The following is a 17,883-nucleotide window of genomic DNA, read 5'->3' on the forward strand; positions in this document are numbered from 1 at the left end:
GGGGTCATGAGGGGAAGGGGGATCAAGTGCCAAGGGCTTCCTGGAAGAGGCAGCACTTGAGAGGAGATTGATGGATGAATAGGGATCAGAAAGTTAAGGGCAGGAAATTGTGTGGTGGGCACAATTTTATGTTCAAAGCAAGACTGGAAGGACCTGAGGCCAGAGAGGTAGGCAGTCAGCTGATCGTGGAGAGCTTTGTGCAGCTTGTTGAGGAGACTGGGCTATTTTAAGATCCTGCCTTGTGTCCTGTTCTGTGTGAAAATTAGGCAAGTATTTCCTCTCTGAGCCTCAGTGTCCTTATTAGTAATAGATGTTAATGATTACCTACCTTTACTTCATGGAATTATAGTGAGACTCAAAAGAGATAGTAATAGCTAACAGTTATTGAACACTCACACAGATTAGCTCATGTAATCCTCACCACAACTTTATGAGATAGGTACTATTGTTAAGCCCATTTTATAGATGAGAAAACAGAGATTAAGAGATGTCTCAGATCATAAAGCTAGTAAGTGGTAGAGTCAGGATTTGAACTGAAGTAGTCTGTCTAAAGAGAACTTCTCAGTGTGTGTGTATGTATGTGTTTATAAGTGCTAACTATTTGTCAAGCTCAAGAGCCAAGTTCTGTTGGCTCGAGGCAAAAGAAATGCATAGCTGTGGACTTGCCCTGTATAGTCTTTGGCTTCTCAAAAATGCCTGTTACCAATGGGTCTGTGTGTCTGGGGAAAAATATTGTGCCTGCTGGTGGATACCGACAGGTAAGCTTCTAACAGTGGAGAGGACCACTTTTCCTCAAGAGGAACATTTAGTGACCTGCAAATGATGAATTCTGGAGTAAAGTGAACCATCTGCCTCTGACAGGGAGGTTTTTCTGTTGATACATCTGATACTGAAGATGGAGGCTCCGCCACTCTCACACCAGTGTCCCCTTGGAAGGGTCAGGGCGGTTCTGCATTTCATTTCCTCCTACATTCTGCCATTGTCCACTGGCTGGCTGAGGAAGTGGCTGCTTTGCACAATCATCCCTGTCCTTTGGGTGGTGAGGAACACCTTTGACTATCCCTGAGCATCTCCTCATTTCTGCCCACCGAAAGAGAAGGGGCAGGCAGCCAATGCCACTGTTGTTCAGACACCGTGTCTCTACAACCATCTCTTCTTTTGAAGGTTGGGTCCTCTTTCTACTACTTTCTCTAGCCCCAGAACTTCATCTCACCGTCTTTTTTACAGTGACAAGAGGCCTTGGCTCTCACACAGTTTTCTGTGGGATGGTTTTCTGTCTTTGATTGGCAAAGGTCACTGGTGACATGCCCGTTACCCAGTCTGGCGAGTGCCCCTTTCTCTGCCCCACTCAGCCTCTGCTCCTTGCGGTGCTTGGCTAGGTGGACAGCTCCCTCTTTCCTGGAATTCTTTCCCCAGCTTTGTGACACACTACTGTTCATTTTCCAGCCTGACTGCTCTTTCTCTCTTCACTTGACAAGCACAATGTCATCTGTTTTCTTCTCTGTGCTTTTTTTGTTTGTTTTTTTAGAGATTTTATTTATTTATTTGACAGAGAGAAGGAGAGAGAGAGAGCACAAGCAGGGGGAGCAGCAGAGAGAGAGGGAGAAGCAGGCTCCACGCTGAGCAGGATCCCGACGCGTGGCTCGATCCCGGGACATGGAGATCATGACCTGAGCTGAAGGCAGTTGCTTAACTGAGCCACCCGGGAGCCCCTTTTCTGTGCTTTTTCTTTGCATTCTTTCGCTTGTTGAGTTCAACCACCCCCAGCTGAGACTCTAGGTTGGCAACTGCCATGTTTCTGGTTCCAGCTACAGCCTCTCTCCTGAGCATTGGTTCCTCCTCTCCACTGGAGTTCTAGACATGTCTTCTGAATTTTCTGCCATGCTATTAGTTTTTACCTTTACCTTTGCCTGTCTTTCTCAGCATTCTTGGGTTGCTGCACAAATTAATTCTGTTTAAGAACTTTGAGTCTTGTTTGATTCATGCATTTCCTGAGGCACGTTGTTACTGCTTCCTTCCCAGTGTTCTTCCCAAATAATATTTATATTTCACCTCCTCTGCTACTTCCAGCCTTCTTTGACTGTTGTGAAGTTTACTGAGAAAGCCCTTTGGCTTATAGTCACTAATCATGCTAAAGTAGCATGATTAAAAAAGTAAAAACACACACAGACACACACATGAGCTCCCCATTACCTACCACATAAAGGACAATCTCAGTCTGACATTTGAGACCTTCACTGATCTGATACTAGCCTCTGTTTTTATTTTTTATTTATTTTTAATTTTTTAAGATTTTGTTTATTTTGAGAGAGTAAGAGAGCACGTGAGCAGGGGGAGGAGCAGGAGGAGAGGGAGAGTATTTTTTTTAAGATTTTACTTATTTATTTATTTGAGAGAGAGAGAACACAAGTGGGGGGAAGGACAGAAAGAGAAGCAGACTCCCTGCTGAGCAAGGAGCCTGATGTGGGGCTCAATCCCAGGACCCTGAATCATGGCTTGAGTCAAAGGCAGATGCCACCCAGGGGCCTGGGAGAGGGAGAATCTTAAGCAGACTCCCCACCCATTGTGGAACCTGATGAGGTTCATTCTCACGAAGCTGTGATCATGACCTGAGCCAAAACCGAGTCCGACGCTTAACTGACTGAGCCACCCAAACCCCTCCAGCCTCTGTTTTTAATTCTTATCTTCTATTACCTCTTTCTATGAACCCTGTCTTCTAGTCTAATCATATTCCCCTTTCCCTCTAGCGGCCTCTGTACTTTGTTCACATAGCTTCCTGTGCCTGGAGTGACACTTTTATTCTCCTTCTTGGGCTCTTCCTAGCCTGTCACTTACTTCCAAATCCTACCTGTCCTTAAAACTGCAGCTCTAGGGGTGCCTGGGTGGCTCAGTCGTTAAGCGTCTGCCTTTGGCTCAGGTCATGATCCCAGGGTCCTTGGATCGAGCCCTGCATCGGGCTCCCTGCTCCGCAGGAAGCCTGCTTCTCCCTCTCCCACTCCCCCTGCTTGTGTTCCTGCTCTCGCTATCTCTCTCTCTGTCAAATAAATAATAAAATCTTTAAAAAAAACACAAAAAACAAACAAACAAAAAAACTGCAGCTCTACGGCAATTCTTACCAGAACTTCCTGGTTCATCACAGCAGGAAGTTTCTTCTCCCTGCCCTACCTGGCCCAGTTTATACCTCTTTTATGGCCATCATCCCATGCCAACTTGTGCTATCACTCTTTACGTACTTCTCTTATCTTTCCTATTGGTCTGAAAATTCTTAAAGGAAGGGGACTAAGGGACTTGTCATTTCCTTAATGCCTGGGGCACAGCAGGCTGTCACCATACAAATATGCTGAATGAATATATTTTGAAGCACTGAATTATGTTCACCGTGGTTTTTTTAAGGATTTCAATACATCAATTGGCTCTGAGAATTTAGTGGTCAGTGGGCGGGTATTAATTAGATATTTGGATTTTTGTTCCCCTGTGTGCAGGAAAGAATTCACACAGCAAGTCTGAGACTGTTTATCCTTAGGCCTGCTTACAAGCTTGATCCTTTACTGGTGTCTGGGAACTTGGATTTGAGAAGGGTTCACACCACTCTAAATGGTAAGAGTAGCTCACTCTACTTAAAAGGTTTGTGCAAACAGTGCAGTTGAAGCTGAGCACCTGCTTTCCTTCTGGGAGTCTGGAATTTGGTTACATGCCAGGCAGGGAGTGTCTATCTGACCAGTCTCCAATAAAAATCCTGGGCACTGAATGTCTAATGAGATCCCTGGTTGGTAACATTTCACACATGTTGTCAGAACTTGTGTATCCTGGGTGACTGTTCTGGGAGAGGACTCTTTGAAGCTTATGCTTGGTTTTCCCCATACTTTACCCCATCTACATTTTTTCTTTGCTGATTATGTTTTGTATTCTTTCAGTGTAACAAATCATAGCCGTATGGCTATATGCTGCCTTATGAGTCCTCTTAATAAAGCATTAAAACCTGGGGCTGCTCTTGGGGATCCCCTCAACACACCATGAAATTGTTATAGGATTTTTGTCCCTTTAGTGTCTGTGGTTCTTGGTCGTGCCGCTGCAAAGAATGAAGAGGTAGACCAGACAAAGAGTGGTGGGCAGCAAAGCAAAGTTTATTGAGCAAGAGTATAAAGCTCCCAGAGAGGGAGGGAGTCCCCAGTGAGTTGCCCCCGGAGTTTCTAAGTTTAGGAGTTTTTATGAGCTCTTTTGCGGAACTTCCTTAAGCAATCAGGATGTGCTGAGTCATGCCAATCAGGGCTTTGGTCACGTATCTATCTACCTATTGGGTTAATGTCCATGTGCTGATGGTCTTTTTTTGCTGACATCTGGGGGCTTAGGTCTTACCTGCCCCTTGCCCAAGATATTGACAAATGCTTTTGTGGTTGTCTTATTTTAGGACGTTTTGCAGAAGTCATTTCTGCAAAGGCTGCAAAGCAGAATGTCAGTGTGGTCCTGTCTAAGCTGCAAAACAGGATGTCAGTGCTGTTTTATCTTAGCTGTCCTGACTCCGTATTTTCTCACTGGGGACTCTGACCCTGACTACCTATCTGTACAACTAACTCCTAGTAAAATGCCACAAATGCAGAGCCAATACTTTTTTTTTCTTTTTAAAGCCAAGACTTCAGAGATATGAAACACTCAGAGAGGTTATTGGTTTTTACATAAGAGGAGCCCAGTTCATAAGACCACATGGTCTTGTGAATGTATATGGTACTCTGCAGAATAAAGCTGAAAGCTTCTTGATTGCCCACTCTAAAATCTGGGTGAGAAAGAGCTATTGGAGAAGATTTTGTTGAATTTTTAAAAATAACATCTCAAGTACTGTCAGAGTCCCAAAAATATCAGTTATCAGAACTAGGCTCTTAGAAAAATTAGGGGCAATATTTGCCTGGGATCCATTCTCATTACTCCTCTAAATCAAGGGTTGAGTTCCTTGGGACATTTTTTCTTGCTGAAAATGAAGAGTGGGCAGAGCATCCAGTCTGTTGGCTTTCTGTTGTGTCAGACATGAGCTAGGTGTGTGGTGTGAATCATTTCCTTTAATCCCCACAAAGACCCTCAAAGGCAGGAATTTTAAGCCATATACTATAGATAAGGAAATGAAACTTAGGGAAGTTAATCTTTGCCGAGAGTCACACAGCTATGAAATAACCCTGGAGCTCAAGCCCAGGTCTGACTCCCAAAGCAGTGCTTTTGGTTTTGGTTTTGTTTTTTTACCTTTGTGCTGCCTGAACACATGCTGTGACTTCATAAAATAATAATTAATCATCATATCACTTCATCATCCTATCACTTTAACAAGTGGCTAAATCTTATCTGGGTCTCTGTCAATGTTAAGTTTTGAGAAGTGTTCGCTGCTGGTGCCCGGCCAGAAGTTTGAGAGGAGGATAGCTTTCAAGTATGCTCCGTACACGTGTGTGCCCTTCCTACCCAGTCCCGGGGTTTCCGGGCGGAGCACTAGCAACCTTCTGGCCTCTGCTCATGTGCCTGCCCAGGGAAGGCCGGGGAGGGTCTGCTCTGTCATTTTGCCAAGTCTCCCTGAAGTCTTCATCTTGCCAGATTTTGGGCAAAAACTTATTTTGGAACAATTGGCTTTATTAAATTTGAAAGAAATGGAGAGTTCATTTTTTAAAAAATTATTATTAATACAACTATAGGGAGGAAAATAGAAACGGAGAGTTGAGGGTGCCCTCTTGTATTCTTGTTAATTTCATCCTGGGAAATGCTTTTATAGAACATTCCTTTAAGATGATCAGCACAGTTCAATAAGGAGACAAGGGTTTGGGTTCCAGAGACGGCAGTGGCAGGTGCTGACCATGAGCAAATAAAATCAGCATCTGGTATGATGCTCGGCTAGGTACACGGTTAACGTTAGCTGAATGAATGCAGTTGGGCGTAAGTATCTTACTTCTCTTGCTGCCCAAAGGATGCAGTTCCCATGAGTGCGCTCTGGCTGAGGAAGGGAATATTCAGTTATTGTTCGATCAGATGTTGAACCTGGGGCCAGGCCATCCATCATCTTTCAGAGAATGAAATGCAAATGGTTTCTCCTTGGTAGGATATAATTTTATTTGGATTACGGAGAATAGATTTAGTGGTGGTGATAGTAACAACAACAGCGAATATATAGTGTTTACTCCACTAGACTAAGTGCTTTCCACATGCAAACTCATCTCATCCTCACCTCACACTTTCAAGTAGGTATTTTGTGGATGAGGAAGCTGACATGCAGAGAGGCTAAGTCGCTTGCCCAAGGTCACAGAGTGAGTGGTAATTCAGAAACATAAATGTGGGTAACCAACAGCCACTTGACCTCTCCCTAGTGGTATTATAAGGAACTAGGAATGTAGGCATTTTCCCCATTTTTTTTTTTAAAGATTTTATTTATTTATTTGAGAGAGAAAGCACATGAGAGGGGGGAGGGTCAGAGGGAGAAGCAGACTCCCTGCCGAGCAGGGAGCCCGATGCGGGACTTGATCCCGGGACTCCAGGATCATGACCTGAGCCGAAGGCAGTCGCCCAACCAACTGAGCCACCCAGGCGCCCATCCCCATTTTTTAAAAATGTTGGTAAAATACACAAAATTTCCCATTCTAACCTTTTCTACGTGTACAGTGGCATCACATTCACAGTTTTGTGCAGCCATCTCCACCATCCATTTCCATAACTCTTCCTGTCACTGGCTAGACCCCAAGACCTGACCTTACTGCCCACCTGCTTGTCACTCACTAACCTTTGTCTTAACGTTTTTCCTTAAACTCTTCTTTCCGGTTTTCCTCTTACCTCAGGCAAATGAAACCTGAAACCACACTTAAGGTGATGCCGACTGCCTTGATGACACCTGCAGGCCAGACCACCCAGACCTTTTGAGCTAAACCCCTGACTCCAATGGCCTGACACCTGGAATGACCGTTAATTACCTTTACCTCATTGTAATACTAAAATCTCTGCCCAGAGAGGAGCCCCGGTCTCATTTACACCACATACAGTATAGGTATAGGCATGCTTCCTTAAGGCACAGGTACGCCCATATGCCTGCCTCTACATAGGATGACAGAGCTTCCCTATCTGAATATTCACCCTAACCCTAAACCAAAGGTACTCGTTCTCTCTCTCTCTCTCTCTCTCTGAGTCATGGCTTTGGAAGCTTCCATGTGATCTCCTTATTTGCTGCAAATAAAGTTTTTTTCTTTGTGTGACAACTCACCTGGTGTAGTTTCTGTGACTCACCAAGGAGTGAACTCACATTGGTTCAGTTACATTTGCACTGAAATTCTATATTCACTAAATAATAATAACCTGTTCTCTCCTTCCCCGAGCCCCTGGCAACCACTGTTCTACTTTCTCTCTCTATGATTTGACGAACCACCTCATATAAGTGGAATCATACAGTATTTCTGTTTTTGTGACTGGTTTATTTCACTTAGTGAAATATACCAAAATTTCCTTCCTTTTTAAGGCTCAGTGATATTCAGTTTTATGTATATACCACATTTTGTTTATCCATTCATCCATCATTGGACACTTGGGTTGCTTTCTTGTGTTAGCGTTTGTGAATAATATTATGAACATGTGTGTACACATGTCTTTGAGACCCTGCTTTCAATTTTTTGGAAATGGGACTACTGGATCATATGGTAATTCAGTTTTTAATTTTTTGAGGATCTGCCTTACTATGTACCACAGCAGCTCTACCATTTTAGACTCCCACCAACAGTGCACAAGGGTTTCAGCTTCTCCACATCCTTGCCAATACTTTGTATTTTCTGGGTTTTTTTTAATAGTAGCCTTTCAAGTGGATGTGAGGTAGATATTTATCCTTTCTGATGGCTGAGTAATATTCCGTTGTATATATGGACCACATTTTTTTTTTTTTTATTTGACAGAGAGAGACAGAGTGAGAGAGGGAACACAAGCAGGGGGAGGGGAGAGGGAGAAGCAGGCTTCCCACTGAGCAGGGAGCCCGATGCGGGGCTCGATCCCAGGACCCTGGGATCATGACCCGAACCGAAGGCAGACGCTTAACGACTGAGCCACCCAGGTGCGCCTGGACCACATCTTCTTTATCCATTCGTCTGTTGAAGGGCATCTCGACTCCTTCCACAGTTTGGCTATTGTGGACATTGCTGCTATGACCCCAGGAAACAAACTCAGGGGTTCAGAGGGGAGTGGCGTGGGGGGAGGGGTAACAGGGTGATGGGCATTAAGGAGGGCATGTGTTGTGATGAGCACTGGGTGTTATACACAACTAATGAATCATGGAACACTGCATCCAAAACTAATGATGCATACTGAACATAATAAAAAAATAAAATTAAAAAAACAAATAGATGTGAGGTGATATCTTGTAGTTTTAATTTAAACTTTCTCAAGTGATTAGTGATGTTGAGTATTTTTCATGTGTTTATTGGCCATTTGTAGGTCTTGTTTGGAGAAATGTCCCTTCAAGTCCTTTGCTCACTTTGAATCGGGGTTTGTTGTTGTTGAATTTTAGGAGTTATCTATATATCCTGGATATTAATCCCCTATCAGATACATGATTTTCAGTATTTTCTCCCATTTTGTGGGTTGCCTTTTTACTCTGTTGATAGTGTCTTTTGATGCACAAGATTTTTTACTTTCATGAAATCCAATTTGTCTATTTTTTTTTCTTTTTGTTGCTTGTCCTTTGGTGTCATAGCCAAGAGATCATTGCCAAATCCAATGTTATGAAGTTTTTTCCCTGTGTTTTCTTCTGTTTTTTAGTTTTAGGTCTTACATTTAGGCCTTTGATTAATTTTGAGTTAATTTTTGTATATGCTGTTAGGTAAGGGCCCAACTTCATTCTTTTGCATGTGGATATCCTGTTTTCTCAAGACCTTTTGTTGAAAAATCTGTCCTTTCCCCACTGAATGGTCTTGGTGCTCTTGTCAAATATCATTTGAGGGAGCCTAGGCATTTTTAAAGGCCATCTATTTTGTGGTATTTCTTGATTTTATTTATTAAAAGGAAATTGCAGATGAAGGACTCCACTTTTCATGAATTCTTGGAGCAATTTCTGGAAATTCTGCTTTTTCTTTCGCTTCTATGTAAACCTCAAATAATTATTTAAATTTTTATCAGAAAGAAATGAGAATTCATATTTGAGTCTTGTCCTCCCCCCAATAATATGATTTTTTTTTTCTTTCCCCAAATTATCAAATAGTAGAAATCAAGCCCACATAAGCAGATTAGACTTTGTAAACTCAAGTTCCCTCAATGGGGAGCCAGTTCATGGAGATAACCTATGATGCTTATTCGGGAATTTGGATTCTTTTGAGTTTGGGGCTATGAAAGTCTACTCTGTGACCTTGAGGAGGTAGGGGCTTTACTGCTTGTTCTATTGCCCTTTAGAGTTTAAATCTGCACTTTTGAGTCATTGGAGCATGGGGATTGAGGAACTGTGAGCTCTTTTCTCTAATGAATTATATAGCATCATCACTTAAAGATAGCAAAGGATTAACTTCTTATTTTGACATGTTTCCAGTTGTGCTGGACTTGTTTTATAGACCACATAGTTATTTTTATTTTTATTTATTTTATATATATATTTTTAAATATTTTATTTATTTATTTGACAGAGAGAGACACAGCGAGAGAGGAGACACAGTAAGAGAGGGAACACAAGCAGGGGGAGTGGGAGAGGGAGAAGCAGGCTTCCCGCTGAGTGGGGAGCCTGATGTGGGGCTCGATCCCAGGACCCTGGGATTGTGACCTGAGCTGAAGGCAGATGCTTAACGACTGAGCCACCCAGGTGCCCCTAAACCACATAGTTATTTTTAATTAAATATTTTGCAGGGCTCATATTTGCATTGAGGGAGCGTACTGACTAAAACAATATGAAAATGCAATTGCTTGCCAGCTTCCAGCCACAGATTCTCCAGCCTTTTTTTGGTAATAGGATTTTTCATTTGTGCAGAACTAAATTATGTGACAGCTGTGAGCCCTTAACCGTGGAAATGCCTATTTATTTGCCTCTTGCAACAATTTCCATGACAGAAAGTGTTGAGAACCTGCCCTTGATTTTTAAGGACAAGTTTATAAAACACTGGTTGTGAGATATATCAGTTTACATTTCATGGATGTTATCAAAATTTGAGATGGCTGAAACTTTTCTCCGTGTCTGTCTACTAGAGAAGATTTTTAATTCAGTCTCAAAAGAAATGACTCATCTTCAAGACATAGAGTTTGATTAATAACAATTCTCACATGACTTCCTTCCTTATAAGTATTTATATTTTGTAATGAAGAGGAAACAACAACTCTGAAACTAAGAATCTGGGTGGGGGGGATGCAGTTTATTAACAAACAATTTGCTTTTATGATTACTTTTCTTGTGAAATAGTTTTTTCTCTTTGGTTTATTGTTTCTAAAAGGTATTTGTTTGAAGAGGAAAAAAAATCCTTCTGGAGACTTGAGGGTACTTAGAGTGACACATTTCATAGGATTCCCATTTAAAAATGGTTTGCATTAAATGGACTAGAAAATTGAGCTACAGGTTAAGAGAGAAATGAGCAACCCCGACTTGGAATAGAAGACAGAAGGGCAAAGGACACTTGGCTGTCAGCTGCCTCCATTCCTCTGAGAGGTAGCTGATTCTGAACTATGCCAGAAGAGTAGGTTTGAGGGAGCTCTCTTTGTAGAGCCCAGGGTCACTGCTCATTTGAAAACCACTTCCGACTAGAGGCTGGGCTGGTGACATGGTTTCCCTGGCAAGTGAAGTCTTTTTTGATGGTTCATAGAGTTTAATCTTTTATAGAACAATAGACTTTCCCTGGAGCAGACTGTACCCCCTCATCTGACCTTGTTCATCTCGCTTTCTTTGACTCTCACTGGGTATGCACCTAAATGTAGCACATAATGGTAATCTGTCCTGTAGAATTCACTAGTTCCATACTGTGTGCACATTCGATCTCAGCTAGACTGTCGGCATGTCAGGGTTATCAATCCTCTTCTCTTGCAGCTTTTGTATTCCTATAACAACTGGTAGAACTCCCAGGGAATGAGGTTGAGAGTGTTGGGTCTCAGTGTGAAGAAGTTGAGAGAGCAAACAGTATTTGCTGCATGTATTCTCTTCCTTATGAGCTCAAAAGTTTAGGCATATGACCCCACTTGAGTTACTCTCAGTATCTTGCTTACCCCACTTCATCCCAGGACTTTGATTTAGGCCAGATGAGAGGCAATGAAGTGGGCACTCATAAGAGTATTCAAGTATGTATTTGAAGAGCTATTGTAGGCGTGGTGGAAAACAGCTGTTTGCTGTGTCCACAGTGGACAGTGCAAAGGGAACAGAAGGCAGATTAGATGGTAAGAACACTGATAAAGGGCTGGTCAACCTTTAGAATGGGAAAGATGTTGAGAGATGATTTATCCCAGTCTCTCTTCTACAGATGAGGAAACTAAAGCAGAGGCAAGTTGAATGATAAGTCCAGACGAGGAGTTAGCACAGCCAGGTATGGAATCAGTTTCCAGGCCTGCAGTAGGTGTTTCTGAAACGCTCCACTCCCAGTCCTCAATCATTGCAGAGGTTGGGACTAGGTGCTCAAGTGCTCTATCCAGCAGAGCTGAGGGCTCTTCCTTTCTGGAGTTTTTGTTTGCTTGTTCTTTTGCTTTAAACTTAAATTTCTATATGACTGTCTTCCTGAAGAGGTGCAAATGAAGTTCAGAAAGGAGTGGAATATTTTTCGGAAGTCCCTGTGAGCCACAATATTTACTGAGAGTTCTTTGCCTTGGAAGATACACGTTTGTTCCCATGTCCCATTTCTTCTTCCACATCATACTTCATCTCTTTCTCCTGAAGTGATTTCTGGGTCCTTTGGTTTTCTCTTCCACCATGGAAGTGTGATGGGGCAGGAGCTGCCCACACCATAGGGCACACCTCAGTTTCCCTAAATAGCAGACTAGCAAGGATCTTCAAACTGTTCTTTCTCTCTAACATGTGGGAACCCAGGGATCAGAGGAAGCTGCTGGGAGCCTGTCCTTACAATGCAGATGAATTTAGAAAGAAAGAGAAAGCACAATGTTAGGTAGTAGTCACTTAATAAATAATTGTTGGACAGATGAATTACGGTGCTTTTCCCCCTTGTTCTCTTGTAATTATAGAATGGAAAGGGACTAAAGATGCATTCAGCTCAATCTCCTCATTTTATGTGGTCAAGCAAGTGAAGACTACAAATCTTAAATGATTTTCCCAAAGTCATACAGCTAGTTAGGGTCTGTGCGGGGGCTAGGCACTTGCCATTCTGTGTCTTCATATCATATTAGGTTGAACCAAGTGAAATTGCCATTTCCGTGGGACAAAACATTTGTATATTGACAGTTTGTGTGGTGCAACCTAAATATGTTTGAAAGATCAATACCGTATACTTTCTTAGTTCAGTAATAGCAATAATAACCTTGGCCTTCTCTAAAACAAGCAAGCGTATAGTAGTGGAGCTTATTGTGAAGGTCAAGAATACTGGTTCTGAATCAAATGATTCTGGTTTTATATCCTTGGTGTTGGTAAGCTGAAGTTTCCTCGTCTACAAAATAGGAAAATTGTTAGGTACATCACTTTTGATTGTTTTAAAAGTTAAATGAGCTGATTTTTTGAAGGGCTTAGTATAGTTCCTGGCACATAGTAATCATTTAGTAAGTTTAGGCTATCATTCATTGTATAAGTAAGGAAAAGAATAAAGCTCATAAAACTTTAAAATTTATAATTCTTCTGAACAGCACATTCATCTTTTCTGAAATCTATGGGATATGCCACACTTCATTGTTTAAGATGGACATACATTTATATACATATCTTTATATATTCTCTATTTCAGACGCTTCTGTTATAGAGAATGTGCTTGGAATGATGTTCTATCTATTTTTAAGAACTTTTCTTTGACAAAATGTGCTTTTGTGTCAGGCGAGATCATTATGGTAGAAGTTAAGCAAACACATGTGAGTATGCATACTTAGATACAAGCTCCATAAAGGAAGGGGACCTTTTCTGTCACAGTCATGCATGACTCTTCCTCAGTTTCTAGCACAGGTCAAGTGTATAGTCTAGGCTCAAAATGCTGTTGACTGACCAACTGAGCTAGTATATTCTTTTAAAACGTGGACCTTGGAACAATATCCAGTGTTTGTCCATCTCTGCTTCATGGACCAGCAAATATCTCTACTGCCTGGGCTTGGAGACACCCATGTGTAAAGTATTTCTCAGAGAACTCCTCATGACCCAGTGACACATCCAGAGCAAATATGTTTTCAGAAGCTACACACTTAGGGGAAAAGTTATCACCCTCAGGATAAGAAGGGACCAAGTCACTCCCAGCCCCGAGAAGGAAGCGGTAGACTTACCCTGAAAACAAATACTTCCCTAGCAGAGAAAATAAACATAGGTAGTTCCTCCTTCCCTTCAGGACCGCCAGCCTATCATTCTTGGGGTCAGCAGACTTTGTGGGTGCCTTCCCCAAGTGTCTAAGCTGCCTTTGAGCAGGACCACTGCATGGAACCGTGGGGGAGGGGAGCCAGCCCCAGACAAGCCCTCTGTAGTGATTTACGGGAAGAGGAGCTTGTGGTACCCTAACAGCTACCCATAAGTGCCCTGATTAGCTTCCACTCAAACTGGCCTCTTCCCATGTAGTCCACCTTCCAGCTCCATTTATTTTGTCCATGTGACTTCTGCCATTGTAAATGGAAGCAAAGTCAGATCTTCAGAGAAAGGTGCGACATGAAGGGAACACTTGCTTACTTATTTAAAAAGACATAAACTTACTCAGAATTGGCTACCATTTTGAACTATGAAGTGAAACATTAGTGTCTAGAAGTATCAGTGGAAGGATATAAACATTTCTTGAGCTTCTACGTAGGTTGGCCTTGAGCTTGGCTGTTTTTGTACACCATGTCTCATTCACATAGCTACCTTGCAAAAATAAGTATTATCCTCCATTTTACTAACGGGAAAACTGAGGTGCAGAGAAATGAGCTGCCACAGGATCACACAGCAAATAATCAGTGCAGCTCTGACAAAATCTATGCATGTGCTTGCTACTACGTGGCCCAGCTGCAGATGGCCTTTAATTTCGTGACAGGCCTGTAAGGCGGTGGGCACAGCTGTCACTGACCTCTTGAAGTTCGGAAAATTGGAGCAGAAGCGTTGTGAATTTCTGGTTTATCCAGCTCCACGATGGGGAGTAGAAAATGTATACATTCTTTCATTCACTTATTTATTCAAAACACTTCTATTCAGTCTCTAGGCTCAGCATTGTGCTAGGTACTGAGAGGGTATCAGAAAGGTTTAGGACATGGGCTGTATCTCAGGAGCTTTTATTCATGGTGAGGAGAGAAGAGTACCGAAATAGTTATCCTTAATGTAAGAACAGGAGTTAGATTGGGTGACAAAAAACAATTGGTATGAGGTGGGAGAAATCTGTGTAGGTGGTTAGGAAAGGTTTCATGTGTTAACCACACACACAAACACAGAGTCTCAAATTAGTGGTGCCGATGGTGGCAGAGGAGAGATTGCTTGAAGATATTTTTTTAAATTAAACTTTTTATTTTGAGATAATTGTAGATTCTCATGCTGTTATAAGAAATAATACAGAGAGATCTGTGTACCCTTAACCTTGTTTCCCCCAATGGTAGTAACATCATGCACAACTATAGTATACTATTCACCTCCAGGATATTGACATCAATATCATGTGTGCACAATATCATGTGTGCCCCTGTGTATTAAGTTCTATTCAATTTTATCGCAGGTATCCAACACCATCACCAAGATACTCATTGGTTCCATCCCCACAGGGATCACTCCCATTTTTCTTTTATAACCATATCCATCTCCCTCTTACCTATGCTATCTATATCCTTAACCCCTGGCAACCACTAATCTGTTCTCCATTTCTATAATTTTGCCATTTCAAGAATGTCATATAGATGGGACGATATAGTGTGTAACCTTTGGGGACTGGCTTCTTACATTCAGCATAATTCCCTTGAGATTCACCCAAGTCATTGCATATAGCTATAATTGGTTCCTTTTTATTGCTTAGTAGTAGTATCATGATATGGATATACCACACTTTCACTATTCATTTGTTGAAGGGCATCAGGGTTATTTCTAATTTCTGGCTATTACAAACCAAGCTGATATTAATAGGATTTTTTTTCTTGCTATTTAGGTAGCATAGTTGGGTCCAACATTAGGCCTTCCTTGAGACAATTTTATTTTTTCATTTAGCCCTCCTCATTCAGCGGGTACCTTTTGAGCTAGGCATTGCACTACTTATATCCTACTAAGAGATAGATAAATGAAAATTACCTTTGGCTCTTAGACTTCAGTGACCTAGAGCTCTTAGTATATAACCTCTTTGGAGAAAAAGAAGTCCAGACTTCATCTAAGCTCCTGTGGCCTCTGACAGATCTCATAATTAAAATTCGGATGTTTTACTCTCTCTAATTCTCCTGGACCAATTTGGACTTTCTGTAACTTTGTGTGATCATTAAAAATCTCATTTAAAGTCTTAAAAATCAGGGACATCTGGGTGGCTCAGTTGGTTAAGTGTCTGACTCTTGATCTCAGCTCAGGTCTTGATCTCAGCTTGGGTCCTGATCTCAGGGTTGCAAGTTCAAGCCCGACACTGAGGTCCATGCTGGGTGTGGAGTCTACTTAAAAAAAAAAAAAAATCTTAAAAATGAGTCTTTTGCATTATTTCAGAAACAGAAGAATGGAAGAAGTTTCTGCAAAAATTGTTTAAAGATCTGTCTTTTTATAAAAATGGTAGACAAGGACTTTTACTCCTAGGAGGATACTTGACATTTGCCAGATAACGCTCATTTAAGGAAGAAATGAAATCCCACTTTTTCTTCTATTTTCTATCCCTAAAGAGGGTTTTTATTTCTAGCTGCCCTCAAACAAGCTGTGTTGTTTGCTTGAGCTCATAATGAAACTCCGTCCTGTCCACTCTAGTATTTAGTAAATGTCTTTTTGTTTTCATCTTGTTTCCAATTACAAAAACCTCTATCCTCAGGTGAGACTGAGTCCCACAGAGTAGACCTCTTTGGTACTTTTGTCTTCCAGCTTTCAGGGGCACTCACGTGCTTTTCACTGTGTGGGGGGAGCAGGCTGTGACTGCAGTGTGGAGTGGGCGGGGGATTTCTCCTGACTTCAATTGCCCTTTCCTCACCTCCCCCTACTTCCCAACATACCTTGCTTCTGATTGGCTCAAATAAGAAGTAATACCCAAATAAGAAGATACTGCCTTCAGTACATGCAAATGCTGCATGGTGCAGCAGGCTGAGAGCTGTGGTGTGAGTAACTTCTCATTCCCACGGCTGATGGAAACTAGTTTATAAATCCAGGTGATGGAAACATGGTTTTCCTTACCAGCTCTGTGGGATTGTAGGAAGAAATGAAAACTAAGATTTAAGCTGATGGGGTTTTCTTGTGTAATTCTTTTCTTTTTAAACGAATGTTGAAGTCTGGTTAATTTTCTGTGCTTCTGATGTGCGTAAATTTAATAAAATGAACATGTAATAAAGTTAAGCCCCATGATGGTATCATTTATTTCCCTTGTATCTCAGCCTAGGTAGTAGTGGTGTTTGAAAGCCATTATTTTGGGGAATAAAATAATTACAGGTCCAGAATTGGAAGTGAAAAAGCATTGCAGGCTGAGGAGTTTTCCTTGATCTTCTTGGTGTTTTCTTTCACTCCCCTCCCTTCCTTTGTATCTAAGGTGAAAAAAAAAGAGCAAGGCAGAGAATATCATATTTTTAGAGAAGATTTTTGTCTTCACATTTCTGTTGACTTACTCTTTTTTTCAATACATTTGTGAGGTTCACCACACTCTTCTTTTTCCTCTTGGTGACTTTGGCCTTCCTAATGGAAGAATAAGGCAGAAGGAATTTGAAGTTTAGTGGTTAAGCAGCTCACAAAGCCTGAGCTCTATTTTCAGACCATTTTGTTGCACCATCTCTGCCATTAAACTTTTACAAAAGTTTAATCTCAATTTATCTAACTTCTTCAAATGCTTTTCTTGGGGAAATGTTTCTTTTTTTTTTTAAATCTTTTTTTTTTAATTTTTTTTTTTTAAGATTTTATTTATTTATTTGCGAGAGAGACAATGAGAGACAGAGAGCATGAGAGGGAGGAGGGTCAGAGGGAGAAGCAGACTCCCCGCCGAGCAGGGAGCCCGATGCAGGACTCGATCCTGGGACTCCAGGATCATGACCTTAGCCGAAGGCAGTCGCTTAACCAACTGAGCCACCCAGGTGCCCCTGGGGAAATGTTTCTTTTCTCCTCTGGCTGGGCCCGAGTTCTCCCTGAGTTTAAGAAAGATAAATTTCCGTTTACTTTGTGGGGGTTGATTGTAGGACATCGCCTCAGGCCACACCAAGAAGTTTGCCCAGGGGCACATGGCTGTTGAGTCTGAGTAGTGCCCATCAGGAGGCTGGAGGCTTCCAGGGCCTCATCATTTTGGGCCATTTGGGGAAGTTCATTCTGAAGAAATCTGTGGGCTGAATCTGCCAGAGATTAGAACATGAGCAAGCCAGAGAGTCTGAGAGGGTCAGAGAGAAAGAAGTAGGAAGAACCAGAGACTTAAAAATAAAGCTACTACTAGGAGGGGAAGAATGAAGGGGGGGAAATCGGAGGGGTAGACGAACCATGAGAGATGATGGACTCTGAAAAACAAACTGAGGGTTCTAGAGGGGAGGGGGGTGGGAGGATGGGTTAGCCTGGTGATGGGTATTGAGGAGGGCACGTTCTGCATGGAGCACTGGGTGTTATGCACAAACAATGAATCATGGAACACTACATCTAAAACTAATGATGTAATGTATGGGGATTAACATAACAATAAAAAATTAAAAAAA

At 41.8% G+C, this 17,883-nt stretch overlaps 1 protein-coding gene across 1 annotated transcript in view; it reads left to right on the forward strand.

The window, feature by feature from the left end:
- SYTL2 (synaptotagmin like 2) overlaps positions 1 to 17,883 on the forward strand; it is a 198,963-nt gene that overhangs the window by 94,431 nt on the left and 86,649 nt on the right. The window contains exon 9 of the mRNA XM_064576812.1: positions 3,483 to 3,597. The gene's annotated coding sequence lies outside the window, so the exon portion shown is untranslated. The remainder of the gene's footprint in view (positions 1 to 3,482; positions 3,598 to 17,883) is intronic.

Source organism: Mirounga angustirostris, unplaced genomic scaffold, assembly GCF_029215605.1.
Source record: "Mirounga angustirostris isolate CCGP_5_RB_7025 unplaced genomic scaffold, mMirAng1.0.hap1 SCAF_13, whole genome shotgun sequence".
Lineage (NCBI taxonomy): Eukaryota > Metazoa > Chordata > Mammalia > Carnivora > Phocidae > Mirounga > Mirounga angustirostris.